The sequence below is a fragment of the Gobius niger genome (assembly GCF_951799975.1).
Source record: "Gobius niger genome assembly, chromosome: 5".
Lineage (NCBI taxonomy): Eukaryota > Metazoa > Chordata > Actinopteri > Gobiiformes > Gobiidae > Gobius > Gobius niger.
The window spans coordinates 31,579,919-31,596,329 of record NC_136856.1 but is presented as its reverse complement, the minus strand read 5'-3'; positions in this window follow the sequence as shown (position 1 = coordinate 31,596,329).

The window sequence follows — 16,411 nt, the reverse complement described above, 5'->3', positions numbered from 1 at the left end:
AAGGTCACGACACAAAAAGTAGATCTTTCCCATGACAGTGAGAGACATTGAAATGAGACCAGTATCTCCAAAGTACACAATCTCTGACTAGGATATTGCATCATAATACACACAGGGTTGTGGGTTTAGGTTTGCAGGTGGGGGGGGGGCGGAGCTTTGGCTCTACAACGTAATGGTTGAAAATGATGAAATAATGATGTGCGATGTGGAAGTGATAAAGCGGAGTTTGACCTTAGCTAAAAGACGCAGATGAAAGAAACTAGATTTGACCACAGCACTGACTCAAATTCTCTCTATCAGACATGACAGCTAGATTTTCAACAGACTGACTGATCAGGCAGCTCGGGGGATTAGTGGGCAGCACATTGTACAAATCAGAGCCAAACACAAAAATAATACACTCATTTTTACTATCGGGACGTCACTGCAGTTCCCGGGACCCCTTCTTCCGATTCATCTTCCCTCTGCATAACTTAGCCAATGCACTGTATTTACACCACTAAGCTTCAGACCTTATTTCACAAAACTCATACGTGTAAAATACCAGGCCGGACACATCATGTGACTTGGTTTTATCAATGTGTTACTGTTTCAAAATGGTCTCAACTTATACAGCGGCTTTTCTGCCTTCATTAGGCCCAAAGCGCTTTACAGCAAGAAACCAGCAAGACACTGGAGGCTAGCAAGGTGAAGTGTCTTGCCCAAGGACGCAACTACACAGCACCTTCAGGAGGCAGGATTCAAACCCCCCAACCTTTGGATCACGAGACAACCTGCTCTACCAGCTGTGCCACCATCACCCCAAGTGATAGGCACAACTGAAAAAGTGCATCCTTTATTGCCCGATTTTGTGGCGGTGAGTCTTCTCGAGCCTTGACGAGTTGAAGGCAGTCGCAGAGAGTCGTGTCTTGTTCGTATAATGTGGAGTAGAAAGACGAAGAACTGAACCTCACTCGCAGTGAGCCCTGGCCAATTTGGCGTTGGCCTTAAAGGAATAGGCAACCGTTTTTACATACCGAGATATGTTCTTACCTGCGCTTAGACGAGTTCATTTGTGCCTGTCTGGTCTTCACGCGCGCCCTCAGTCATGTAAAACACAGCACAGACGGCGTTGGCATTTAGCCTCTCCCCCTCTCCTCTATAGCTCCAAACAAGGTGAAGATAGAAGCTCTTCAGTAATATCTTCACTTTTTACGGATGTCGAACTACTCCTGGTGTTATTACGCCTTACAACATAGTTCCCCCTTTTTATCCGCTTAGAAAATCCACATTGTTTAATTTTGTGTAACTATACTTTATATTGTAACACTAAAAAAAGAGTGGAAAAAGAGTGGTGCGCACTGAATGGGTGCTGCTGCCGGATGCTCTCTCATCCAATGCAATTTCTCCATCTGTGAGATCAATAAAGTATCATCTTATCTTCACGTAACCATATTTAAATATGGTTACGTGAGCTTCCTCTGTTGGTGGCGCTGCTGAGCCATTCAGACCTTTGTTCCCCCGTCCCACCTGTTTAGATGATGTCCCACGTTGTCAATAGAGTTAGATTGACGCAGAGAATGACAAATGAGCCTCCAGTGTTGACTTCATGAAATTAATTGAATGAATTGCCAAAATTAAGCGCTTTAATGTCACTGAAAACCAGTTGCTTTCTTGATCTTGCCATAAGTACAAAAAGTATAGTCCAAAGCACATTCGACAGCATGTTTTTTTTAATGACATTTTCAATATTTATTTTGTGCGTTTACATTATTTTTCCCATTTTTTTGAATAGGCTATCCAGATTTGACTCCATTCCTCGGCTTGATCTAATGTTTCCACATTTTTAGAAATAAATTAAGAGATTTCTTCGCGTCACATGACTTGTCCTACTTTCACTACTATTTTAGGTGGTCACAATACTCACACATGACGACTGAGACTCGTAAGAGCGGGTTCTCAGTCCGCTCTTACGAGTCTGGTACAGCTGATGTATTACAACACAGCGGTGCGTCTCTGTTTGATTTCTCTCTTTGAGGGAGAAAAACTGACCTGCATGTTCGAGTCCTAAACAAGTTTATAGTTAGAAGCTCGGTAGCTTCTATCTTCACCTTGTTTGGAGCTATAGAGGAGAGGAGGAGAGGCTAAATGCTAACGCCGTCTGTGCTGTGTTTACGTGACTGAGGGCACACGAGAAGACCAGACAGGTACAAATGAACTCGTCTAAGCTCAGGTAGGAGCATATCTCAGTATGTAACGGTGGCCTGTTCCTTTAAGCAAGATTGAACTTTTCTAGTGCGAGTCTCACTTTCTGTTCCAAAGATGGATTCAAAAATTAAAGTGCAATTCATCGCCCCCTCCAACAGATGGCAACCATAGGCGGCCACCTGGGTCGCCTATGCCCTGGAAGCATGGGTGATTTTGGCGTCCCAAAGCTATTTTTATCACCAATTTTACAACATTGTATCATGAAAAAGTTCACAAAACCACCTTTCGCTGCCACATTTACTTACTGAGTTTGGAGTTTGACTTCTATTCAGCTCCTTCTCTCCACTGTCTCCTCCGTCCTCGGGGCTGATGTCCTTTCATAAGAGAAACCCACTGACATACATCCCGCTCCTTTGTGTCGCCGACTTTGATTTCCATTTGACAGAACTATAAACTTGTTTAGGACTCGAACATGCAGGTCAGTTTTTCTCCCTCAAAGAGAGAAATCCAACAGAGACGCACCGCTGTGTTGTAATACATCAGCTGTACCAGTCGACATGAGTGAGTATTGTGAGTATTGTGACCACCTCAAATAGTAGTGAAAGTAGGACAAGTCATGTGACGCGAACAAATCTATGAATTTATTTCTAAAAATGTGGAAACATTAGATTAAGCCGAGGAATGGAGTCAAATCTGGATAGCCTATTCAAAAAAATGGGCAAAATAATGTAAACGCACTAAATAAATAATGAAAATGTCATAAAAATAACATGCTGTTGAATGTGCTTTGGACTTTACTTTTTGTACTTATGGCAAGATCAAGAAAGCAACTGGTTTTCAGTGACATTAAAGCGCTTAATTTTGGCAATTCATTCAATTAATTTCATGAAGTCAACACTGGAGGCTCATTTGTCATTCTCTATTGACAAAGTGGGACATCATCTAAACAGGTGGGACGGGGGACAAAGGTCTGAATGGCTCAGCAGCGCCACCAAAAGAGGAACTCTGTGTGTGTGAGCCCCCAGTCGAATCTGAGCACTTGTGCAGCAGGTTGCTGGTTTGACTCCCATAAAAGCCAGTACGACGATTTTCCCATTGAGCAAAAATTGACAAAAAAACTAGTTTGATCTCTTATACATAACTTTATTTAACATTCCATAAATATATTTCATCAGGCCAACATTCTCTTTTTAATAAATACAATCGTTACAATAAATATCTAAATAAATATAGAAAATGCATTGCTCTTGCACACTTTAGAAATACAGTTTGAAAACCATGACTTCCAAACAATACGACACAAACAATTCATTGTACTGATAAATATTTCATGTACTGACCTCAGTGTGATAAATATACAAAGTGGAAGTAGATATTGTAAGTAACTGATTCAGAACAGAATAAAAACAGACGTTGTCTTTGTGGGTGTCACTTTTCCCGCGAGCTGAGGATCTTCCGTTGGACATCGGTCAGTGTACCTATGAAGGAACCGGGCGATGGACTGGCCTCACAGGAGACATTCAGGGAACCCAGAAACTAAAACACAACCAATCAAAGGATTAGATCACACACAGGGAACGACTGTAACGCCAAAGCCAAAGCTTGTTCGGTTTTGGTTGTGGCTTTTAACGGCTTCACGTTGGAAAATGCCAGAGGGAAAACAAAACGCTTTCATCCATTACTCCACAAGTCCTTTAAAGGTGAACTATGCAACTTTTTGTAGGGGGAAAAACAACTTGGCCTCTATGATGCTCCAGGAGCAATTGCTTTTAGGTTTTCTGGTAGGTTTGCACTACTGATGTTCGCCGTTGTTCCAGAAAACCTTACAGGAACTCTAAAAACAATTGGAGCGTCATAGAGGCCACTGCGATGGGAAATAAAGGTGTTATGCTAACCATCCATACACCCATTGGGTCACTGAAAGGTCAAATACACATTATATCAACTTTCTATTCTAGATAAAAAGTAACATATTACACTTCTAACCTCTTAACCCCAAAGCTTAACCGAGTGCATTTTCTTTTCTGTTGCTCTTTTTTGGATTTTTTCCTGCGTCACACGTTTTTGTCACTCTTCATTGCTTTTTTTTGTCACCCTTTTGTTGCTCTTCTGACACATTTTTCAAGTAGCTTTCAGATTTGGGCAAAGCCAAACTGGACAAATTGTGCTTGATCCAGGTGGGGGTTAAGAGGCAAACAAATGCTGAAATATGGATGTTCATACAACAGGGAATGGTAACTGTAATTCTAATGTTAGCTTAATGCTACATGATAACGGCAAGCTTGGAGTCCATAACGTTAACGTCTTATTAATAATAATAATAATATAAATATTAATATTATTATTAACCCTCGTGTCGCCTTCGCGGGTCTTTTTGACCCGCTGTCATGTTCCGGGCATTTGGATGCAAGGTGACACAAGGGGGCGCCCTTCCAACCTTCTCAGTGTAAATTTGAGTTGACTTTCTTCAGAGTGAGACTTTAGGTCAGACACCATGAGTGACAGTAACATGACGCTAAATACAGTGAGCTCTTTGTTTCTAGTAAAAAGGCTGAGGCCTCATTGCTTTTCAGTCAAAGACTGAGAAGTGAAGAAGGAAGTCATGGAGCTTCTGCTTTAGACAGAACTTCAGACTTCAGCTGCATGTAGGGGTCATATTATATCATATCAAATGTTGTAATCTGTAAAGCACTTTGTGATACCTTTTGGTATGAAAAGCGCTTTATAAATAAAGTTTGATTGATTCATATTCTGAAACACAAATATGTAGTAAATACATAATATAGGGAAAATAATTACAATTACAAAAATGCTGTATCTAATCCAAAATGTTTTTTTATTTTTTTTTATTTACTCTCATTCTAAAAAAGAAACCCCCCCCCCAAAAAAAAAAAAAAAAAAAAAACCAAACAAACCCTAACCATTTGTATCTGCTGTAAAGTCATGTTTGTCCCAGTTCCTCTGAGTCGTGGTGCAGCAGGACTGACTCATGAGGTTCATTTCTTCAACAGTTACTATAGTAACTATTTTCTCCAAAGTAAAAGTAGATCTACTACAGTCCTGTCCACATCTGTCACGGTCCACCATGACTCACCACGACTCAGAGGAACTGGGACAAACATGACTCTACAGCAGATAAAAATGGTTACAGTTTGTTTGGGGTTTTTTTTTGTATTTTTTTTTTTTTTAGAATGAGAGTAAATAAAACAATTTTTTTGATTAGATACATGATTTTCAAATATGTTTTCTTTATTATTATATTTTCTTTTTGTAATTGTAATAATTATTTCCATATATGATGTTTTTACTACAGATTTGAGTTTCAGATTATGATCAATCAATCTTTATTTATAAAGCGCTTCGCATACCGAAAGGTATCAAAAGTGCTTTACAGATTACAACATTTGATATGATATAATATGACCCCTACATTCAGCAGAAGTCTGAAGTTCTGCCTAAAGCAGAAGCTCCATGACTTCCTTCTTCACTTCTCAGTCTGTGACTGAAAAGCAATGAGGCCTCTGACTTTTTACTAGAAACAAAGAGCTCACTGTATTTAGCATCATGTTACTGTCACTCATGGTGTCTGACCGAAAGTCTCACTCTGAAGAAAGTCAATTCACATTTACACTGAGAAGGTTGGAAGGGCGCCCCCTTGTGTCACCTTGCATCCAAATGCCCGGAACATGACAGCGGGTCAAAAAGACCCGCGAAGGCGACACGAGGGTTAATAATAATAATAATAATAATAATAATAATAATAATAATAATAATAATAATAATAATAATAATAATAATAATAATAATGTATTGGTTTATATAGGCTAGCGCTTTTCTGGACACTCAAAGATGCTTTACATTGCACTGTTCTTTCACTCCATACTCGGTGGTGGCAAGCTACTATTGTAGCCACAGCTGCCCAGGGGTAGCCTGACCCAGGGCAGCTGTGGCTACAATATTAGATAATATTGTTTAATTGTCTTAGACAATAATCATATTTAGACAATATGATTATTATTCCAGGAAAAGAATACAGACAGGAAGTACTGGTGCTCACAACCTCAGGTCAGAGGAACTAGCATAGCCATACTGACTGCCCTGGGGCAGCTCACCGTTTTGTTTACATAGCTACGAGTTTATTCAGCTGGAGCGCTCGGAGGTCGTAATTTTCAAGTGGGACAATCCCAGTTACCAGTTGCCTGGAATGCAGTACAAAACATATGCAAGTGTTTTGCCTGATGATTTAAAGCTAATGATAGTAGCACCACCATCTGAAGTAACTTTTATGAAACTTGGCTTGTTGTGTATTTGAATTTTCTTCTGTCTTTTAATTCTTACTTTATTTTTAACTACACTAAAATCAGCCAAAAGCATTCTGTGCGCAGAGCCTGTGAATATCGTTTCTTTTGGACATGCAAAATGTGACAGGAGCTATAACAGGGCTGAGGTACCTTCTGGTAGCACTTCTTGAAAGTGAATAGTTTGCGTTTGATGCTGAGGATGTCTAGCCACCTGTTGGGCAGCGTTGAGTTCAGGGCCTCCACACCGGAGATCAGGTACCGTGGCAACTTGCAGCTCTGCCAGAGAGGACAGCAAAACGTTACAACAAGGGCAGGCCCAGCATCATTCATTATTGTACAAGGTTCCTTTAAGTCCACGTAGCATGCTAGCAATACAATAATTCTCTGCTCGGTTGCTCCTCTGTTTCCACAACAAAGAGCATGTGGCCGGCCGCATTACGCACTATTAAGACAATAAATACAGCCACCTTTTCATGGAGTTTATGAATTCATGCTACAATGCCAAGCCAGAACTACAGGAATAGATGAATTATGAAGGTGAGCAACTTGTTAGACACTTATGCTAACAGCAGTTTAAGTTATGCTAACGGTTAAATGCTACAATCGGCCAAATCCCTTTTTTTAACACCTGTTTGAAGTAATGTACTCAATCTCGTATGGCAAGCCTGTTTTAGTGAGGGCTGTCTTTTTGATTTGACAGTCAAAAAGCAGTAGCTGTCAGCGAAAACATGCAATTGTAAAAACAAACGTCTCTAACTGGAGCGTTTGCCTAAAGGAACCTTGCACATGTGTTAATTCCAGGACAAGTTCAGACAATCCAGAATATTTATTTAGGCAAGAGTCAAATACAAGTGAGATCTCATAACATTTAAACATTATAAGCCCATATACCGATAATGCCTAAACTCGGTGCCATAAAAGTCTGAGTACGGCCTCGTATAAAAACAATAGGACTCCCCTGAAAAAGAGAGCCCTAATCTCAATGGGATCGTCCTGATTAAAGATGCATTACGCAACTTTCTATGTGGAGAAAAAAAAGTTGATATGTGTGTGTGTGTGTGTGTGTGACTTTGTAGTGACCCAGCGGCTGCGTGAATGGTCAGCGTGGCGTCTTCACTTTCCGTCACGGTGGTCTCTGGGACGCTCCAGGACCGATCGCTTTTAGAGTTTTCACCGCTCACCAGAAAACCTACAAAACATTTGATCCTGGAGCGTTGTAGAGGCCACTGTGATGGAAAGTAAAGGCGCCGTGCTGACCACTCATACAGCAGCTGGGTCACTACAAGGTCAAATACGCACAAATATAAAGGTTTGCTTTTTCTCCATAAAAAGTTACAAACTGCACCTTTAAATTAACGTAAAAAAAAATAAAAAATACAAGTGCCTCTACAGGGTTTCAGTGGGGCATTACGGCGAGACACTGCAGGGGAATAGGGAAAAAATGTATATTTACAGATATCAATTTGAAACTTTTGCTGTAGATTAACTGACATAAATGTGAGAAAAAAATGCATGGCAAGTTTTCTGTTATTTTATCTTTTCATATAAGAACAAGGTGTTTTATGCCTAAAAATGCCCCAAATTTCCCATCTTTTCGGCGACGAAATCTGAATAATGGATAGAGCTACATTCAAATTTATGGCTTCATTTTATTGATAAATGAGTTACCAAGACTTTCTCAGAGGGGATTTTGGATTTCTTTTTTAGTTTTAAAATAAGCTGTTTCTTAGTGGAACATTTTGTAAAAATTTAATTTTCACTTTATTTTTTGACATTCAAAACTCAATAAATTGGGCTAGGGATTAGATAATAAAAAATCCCTCTGAAAAAATCTTAATATTATATTATATTATATAATATTAATCCAAATATTGTTCAGTCCAAGGCTGGAAAATTTGAAGTTTTTAGGTCCGACTGACGTGGACATAGTGTCGCCACAATGACAGAAAAATGTGTTTTGAGAAAAAGGCCCTTGAAATTGCATTCTCCCATATAAGTCTATGGGGGAACATTGAATCAGCGCAATATTTAAACATGTTATTGTGAAGATTAGGTATATTTTCTGTTTCCGGGTGAAAGCTTATATGTTCAGAGACCAATTTGGCCCAAAACCTGAAAACTGAAAAAATTGAGTTTTGCCTGTAGTGTCTCCCCTTAAAAACAATTAAATTCTACTCAAACTGGCATTGAGTGAAACATTTGGGGGAAACTTATGTCATTGCTCAACTGTTACACAGTATTTGCATATGTCCATTTTAAATCCAAAATGAGCAATCTTGCCAGAAATGATCACATTTCATTTGCTCAGAAGTTGCTGCTTGTGTCCCGTTTGTTTTTGTATATCAAAAGGTCCCCTCATTCTCTGTTTGATGGAATGCTTGCAAGTCATAATAACATTACATTAGCATTACATTTGACTTGCTGCTGTCTGTATGAACCCTGCTCTCCTCTGTTTCCCTACGGTGTCACCGATCTGCTTCAGGAGAGGAGCTTTCCCACAGAACAGATCCAAAGAGGCAAAAGTTAAATGAGCCACTGGTTTTTTGCTGATTTGTTCCCAGTCTTTTACAAATGCCCGATCTCATCTGCTAAACAAGGAACGAAGGAGGAACGTTGGACTCACCTCTGAAGTGTTGAGGCTCAGGCACTTGCATTTCGGTTCCTGGTGGGGGAGAAAGAGCAGACACAGCAGAGGTCAGAAGAAGCACTCGACTCGCACCCTTCTGAGCGCCGGCTTTCGCGTGTGCAAGTGTTCGGCACAGAATTCTCGAGCAAACAGTCGAGCCGCGCAGATAGTTTCGAGATATTGCTGGGGAGAACAGGATGTGGTGAGGATGTCCTGTCGTCACGCTATGCTTGTGCAGCGAGACATCACGAGCTCTGCACATTTTTTTTAAAACTAATTCTGGTATCGGACTAGGCCTGGTGGTGCTCGGGAAGCCAAGTATTTCATGCGGTTGTGGTAAGTGAGAAAAGGCGGCTGTGAAGTCCAATAAGAGGTCGGCCGATTCAAACCCCCGGCTCCCGCAGGTGCAGACTGCTGTGGTGTGTGTGTAAGTGAGCGTGTGAGTGAGCGTGTGAGTGGTGCAGGTTGGCAGCCTCGTTTCCGTCAGGCTACAAAGACAATCTTCACAGGCCGGGGTTCATGGCAGCGGTGCCGCTTTTAAGTTTGAAACAGCGAGGAGCAGTTGATTTAAGTGCGGACAGTCTGCAGCGCCCTCTTTTCCACAAATGTATCTTCTCCCCCCCCAGTAGGAGTAGAAAAACATTTAGGTTTGTGAAACAAGCATAAAATTTGGTCCAAGTTTTCACTAAAACCCTCTCTGTCAAATAACCTGGGTGTCCATGAAAATCTTGATGTATGGGATACCTTCCACCTCGCCCCATCATTGATCCAGTGTGTCTCTGGATGAATGATCCGGGACACACTGGATCATTCATCCACTTGCAACTCAGGCTAACTAGAACTATATCTACCAACTCATTGATATGAGGCTATTAGACAGCATTTGGGACACTAAAATAAACGAAACTAAACTATAACTAGTCCTAGTCTACTATTCGACAGAGAGTGAAGCTCGGCACAGCATCAGTAAAGCAAGATCAGCTGACACTGAAGCCCCTGCAGCAGTGAAATCACCAGTGTGCCCTGGTTGTGGGCAGTGACATTCAATCTTTTCAAAAAGTACATATCCATATACAATTAAAACTGCAATAAACAACCACCTGATATAGACAGGAGTAGCTAGTTTCAGACGGTCGTTCCAAGAAAACTATGATATTGATTAAACAGACATTTTTTTCTGAATCCTGAAACACGTTTTTAAGGTTAGTGGACTCCATCTCTGTTTATAGTCTGCTCTATGAAATACTAAACACAAATCCTTTCAGCTTTGCTTGTCGACTCTACCGTAAGTCTGTAAAGCCAAAGCAAATGCACAAACTTATGATGGGAGAGACGCAAAACCTTTCATAAAGACTGAAGAAAGAAAAACGTGCTATATATTCCAAATGTCACGCTGAAGTATTGCAGTTGACAAATGACTTTCTCTGCTGCACTATTTTGAATGGAAGTACATGGACCACGGCCCGTTCAATCTACTCATAAAGCTGCCTAGAAATAAAAATAAAAATAAAGGTTTGTGTACTTACTATTTGCGTGGAGTTGCAGGCCACAGGACAGCCCTGAAAAAAAAAAACAAAGCACATTTTCAGTGAGATATGTCGCCTTCGGTCGCTAAACACAAACACAAACAAATCGGAATTCCAAGTACGTTTTGGATGACGGAACCAGACTCGATTACCCTGTTGTTATCTTTAGTCCAGTTCGGTTTGCAATTATACACAGTGTCGGGGAGTATCTGAACACATGCATTTAAAATCCTCATTTTGAGTGACTGTGTTCTGGTCCAGTCACTCTTTCATTTGGAATACAGTTACTTTACATTTCTGTTTCATGTTCAGAACAATAAGAGAGAGAAAAGATCAAAACAGCTGGGGAACACACTGAAAACACTGATCATACATATCCACATCTTAAAGTGTATTGACTGGAGAGCTTATAGCGTTTATTCCAGTGTGATAGCTCATTTGAAAGCCAAGACCTTCTAGTTTGTAAATATGTGTGAGATATAAAGATCTGCCGAGATTTGCCGTTCCAAACTCCTAACTCCTGACCCTAACCTCTGATCAGGCGGGGCGGCAAGCAATAGGTTAAGATATAGGCTTTTTGAGATTGTTTGTGTGTGTCTGGATTGAAGACAAACAAAATTTTGCTTTACTTATGACAATTGTAATGTTGATTCATCCGCTGTTCAGTAATATACAAGTTTGTTTCCATGTTCTGTTTGGGTTGCCAGAACTTACCTGGAGCTCCTCCCTGACAGCGGTCAGGCTGCGGTTGAACTCGATCCACTTAATGCAGTGACTTGGCTCACCGGTGGCTCGGCCCGTGATCAGGACCACCAGGAGCGCCATGAGCACCAGGGGTACCAGGCTCCTCCACACACCAGAAAAAGCCATCGAAAGAGATTGAGCCTGACACGAGGTCCGAAGAGGAGAGGGTCTTGCGAGTCTGCAGTCTGCACGGAGAGGCTGGATTCACTGCCGCTCCACTGGGCGGGCCCACTCTTTTAAAACACTGACAAGTGGCATTTCCAGAACATTGGGGAAGTCCAGTCTTTTGATCCATGCAACAGATTATATCATGATCACTTTTTTTTTCTTCTTTTCGCAGCAAAAAGGGCACAGGGCAAACATGACATAGCAGAGAGAGCCGAAGCTAGCCACATATCAGGCCGATCTGGCGACATCAGGGGGAGGATGAGTGCGGCGGTATTTCCTCGTTAGACCTGTGATGTGGTGCAGAGAGTGACAGAGGAATCTCTCGCTGTGTCACACGTGGAATACAAAGCGTCATACCTTCACAAAATTGTGCATCAGAACAGGACTGGTCATTGTTTTCAGAAGGCACAATGAATCAGAGGGCTTGTGTCGATTAGGGCGATGCTTCCCAATCTGTGGCACGCAAAGAAATGTTGAAGGAAAAAAAAAAGGGAGGATGTAAAGGTGATCAGGAGTGCTACAGTGGGTCAAAAACAGTCTTTAAAGGGGTTGAAATGCTGTAAAAAAAAAAAAAAAAAATCAGGTGCTCTTCCAGGATGGGAACAAAGCACAGAGGGAGATGAAACTTGCCTTTTTTTTTTTTTTTTTGCCACACTTACTCCACTATCCAAGGCAAATTTCATCACCGTCTGAAGCCGCCACACGGGAAGCGCATGCATGAGTCGGATGTGCCTTTCCAATTCAGGTTTGCACCATGAGCGTGTCCTGGATATAAACGGCGTCCACTCCAGAGGCGATCTTTGACCCGAGTGCGTAAAACTCCGCGGAGAGCGCCCTGAGGCTGCGCGTCCGCTCTCGCTATCTGTCAGAAAACAGAGAGAGGAGCCAGTGCGCGTGCCGTCTGACTTTGGAGAGACTTTGCTGCTCCTTCTGGTCCGTGGAGCGAGGGGGAAAGGAGCCGTCACTCCCTTTCCTCTGCCGCCGTCTTTGTCCCAGGCGGTCATTTATATTTAAATGACAAATTGATGCGCGGCGGGACGTGCTGAGCTTTGTCATGTCCTACGTGAAAAATGATCCCCGGGTAAACGAGAACTTAGACCAGCGCGTCCGGATCTGCAGCTGTCGGTCTGACCGTGAGGGACACACTCGTGCGAAGCAAAGGAGGTGGAGAAGAGTCTTTACTGAAGCTTTACCCCTTCACACTAACAAAACCAAATAAAAAGTGACATTTTTGTAGGTTATTGAATTAGGCCATTCTTAATAGGCTGTCACCCGGATGATACATATTTGTTTATATGTGGAAAAACGTCACGGTAATAATGGATGAAATAGACATTAAATGATGTGTGCTATATTCACAGCGTTTTCAGTCGCGTCAGAGACCAGAGCTGCATCCACCCAAAAAACAATTGAAGTCAGCAGTATTGGGACTTTTGGGGTTCCCCAAAAGATGACCAAGGTGTTGTTGTCGCTGAAGGACCTCCTACTTGCAAAGCCTCGCGTCGGAACGTTGCAGCAAAAGGTGCTGATACGTCGAATATGAAACATCTTTGAGATAAGTCAGGGCGACGAACTGCATAATTCCCAATAAATGTTCGGAAATATCCGCAGCAACTGGCTCCGGAGGCGAACTAAAAATCTCAGTTGTTTCCTTTCATTCGGTCTATAGTCGCGATAAATCGTAAAATCGCAAAGCTTCAGCTCCAAAAAAGGTTTGGGAGCCATTGGATTAGGAGTTTGCAACCTTTTTGGAAGCCAGTCCTTGAATGCCAAATTCTTACATGTGAAGAGCGGCAATCCAATGTCAATGTTTAGTCCTGGTTTTACACTTGATTTAGTCCTGGTTTACATAGTTCGGTCTGATCGCGTGGAACAAACGGAGCTGCCGCCTGTGCAGCAGACTATTACCAAGACGCCACGTTCGGTGTGCAGAGTTCAAGGCCCTTCATTCAGGTTTCACAAGCACTGGGCGATATATATGACATGGGTGTGTGTACGGCTCCCTCAAAGTTCAGAGAGAGACCAAGCTGCACAGAATGATAACAATGGCCATGAAGCTTGTGTATGTGCGTGACCCTCCTCATGTCCTACACCCAGGATACAACCTGTTGCATTCACAACACTCTCCAACAGTGGCTCCCCGTGGACCCTTCAGTGGCTGTCTGTGTGCGCCCTACCTCAAGGGTGTTGTTTGTATGGAAAGCATTTAAATCCCACACATTTTGTAAGTAAAAAGACAACGTACTGTTCAAATTTAAGCTAAAAATTCTCCCCAAACTTCTTTTTAAAATCTGAAATGGCTTCAAGTACCCCCTGCTCAGTTCCCGTGATTGAGAAACACTGCGCTAGAATGTCATGTCATACTTTGAGTGACTCAATGGGAGAGACACAGTTGAAAATGTCCAAATGTTTCCCATGATCATTATTTGGAAGTGATTGGATTCACAAACCAAGGACTTTCACCTGACCAACACCAAACACATTGTTTTGAATATTGTCTCCTCTTTTGGTTATGAGACAGTCATGTGTGCTGAGAGAGAAGACGTTGAACTGTTGAACTGTTGAACTTGAAATGGTCACATCTACCTGCTTTTACATCATGAACCCATTCACACTGTCATTCATGCACCGGTGTACGCAGACACTGGAGGCAAGGCGGGTGAAGTGTCTTGCTCAAGGACACAGCGACAGTGTGCACCTGCGGGATTCGACCCTCTGAGAAACCGATCACAAGGACGACCCACTCTACTCTCTGTGCCACCGTCGCCCAGCTGTGATGGCTACCATGAACTTTTGACAGTTACCATGTAGTTGCCATAATAGAATTCTTAGAATGTTGTGATTGAGCCTAAGCAACTTTCATTTCTGATGTTTCAGCTTCATTAGAACAGTCTTATTATTTGATTTGGAGCCAAGGACACAAGGCCCGACACGCCTATGCCGTATGCGACTATTTGAATGTGTGTATATAAGTTATGTGATTATCTTATTGTTATGTCTACTACACTGTTCCATTTTATATTGTATTTTACTGTAGTATGTGATTTTTTAATTACTCTTTTTAGGTTGCCTTATGAGATCTGGCAGGGGGACTACCGGTGAAAACTAGCCTTTTGGCTAATTCGGGTACATTTACATTGTCCTAATGTTCATTAATGTACATTGTCCCACTTAAAACTAAATAAATAAATAAATAAATAAATCAGGAAGTAAACTGGCAAGAATCCTTTGATTGCCTAAATCAGGGGTTTGCAAACGATCAAGCCACAACCTCCAAAATAACTTCCATCCATCCATCCATTTTCTTCCGCTTTATCCGGGGCCGCGTTGCGGGGGCAGCAGTCTCAGCAGAGATGCCCAAACTTCCCGATCCACACACACCTCCTCCAGCTGTTCTGGGGGGACCCCGAGGCGACACCAGGCCAGCTCGGAGACATAGTCCCACCACCGTGTCCTGGGCCTTCCACGAGGCCTTGTCCCACTAGGACATGCCTGGAACACCTCCCGCGGGAGGCGACCAGGAGGCATCCGGAACAGATGCCCGAGCCACCTCAGCTGGCTCCTTTCGATGTGAAGGAGCAGCGACTCTACTCAGAGCTTCTCCCGGGTAACTGAACTCCTCCAAAATAACTTTCATTTGCCAAATTCATTGGCTGAATGTAGGTGATGCTGAAATCAGTTTACCAGGTTGAATTAACGCCTAGGCTTCATTACATCGACTAAAGTATTTAGTCATAATTTTAGTCTAAGAAATATGTTTGCTAACTAACTGGACTAAAACTAAATTGTTTTGTTAAATCTTTCGTTATTTCTTCATGGAACCATCGTCAGGCCTCATGCTTCAGTCTGAAGCAACTCGCAATTAACCTGCAAAAAACAGCTACGTTTGCTCTCTCTCTTTCAACATGGACACTGGACATACATCTTACTTTATTCATGATGAATGAAATGTGAAAAATATTGTCTCAAAATCATCTTGGATTTCTCTAAAATCAGAGGGCGAGCGCATCAATGGTCTGGGTAAAAGTGAAAGGCAGCCCGGTGCTCTTCAAAGACTGGGCTGAGCTGAGACTGGCTTGTAGAACAGCTAGTATAAAATAGTGAAGGCAAAAGTAAGTCCTTTATTAATACATGGACCAGCCTATCGTTTCTGGCATCTCCACACATTCCCCCCGTGCTCGAACACGAAGGCGATGTTCCAGCTGTAGTGCATTCTAGGAACGTGATTAGGCCGATACGATCATGTTTGTGTATCTGACTGATTTCCCATCAGAGAGGATCCACAGGGCTGTCCCCACACGCAGCGCATCCCTCCCCCCCACTGTGTGCATGTGTGGCGTGTGGTGCAGTTCAAAGCCTGCGCTTCACCACGTCAAAGCTCCCACACACCGCACTACTGCCGACAACAAAGGCACTCGACTTTCGGTTCCATTCCTTCACCCTCTCTTCACACAAAACAAGAGAACCTTTTGGACAAATCAGAAAAATTACCTCTGCGCTAATTTCTTTTTGCAGAATTCTCCATAATATATCGTTATCTTAAAGTCATCTTGCGTTTGAAGGCACCAGTCATTTGACTTATTTGATCTATATATATAACCAGAAAAAGTCCCAGAAAGGCCTTTTTCAGTGGCCCAAAGAGACACCCCTGGAGGAAACCCACGCTGACACAGGGGGAACACGCACAACTCCACACACAAAAAAAACACTCAACAATTCACTATGTTTCCGTTTGTTAAGCTTTATTGATCCAAACAAAAGTGTTGAACAAGCTAAAGTTGCAAAAAAAACATACAAAAACTTAACCTCTTAAGCCCTTCCCTAACCTGTTTGACTTTACCGAAAAGCTTCTTGAAAAA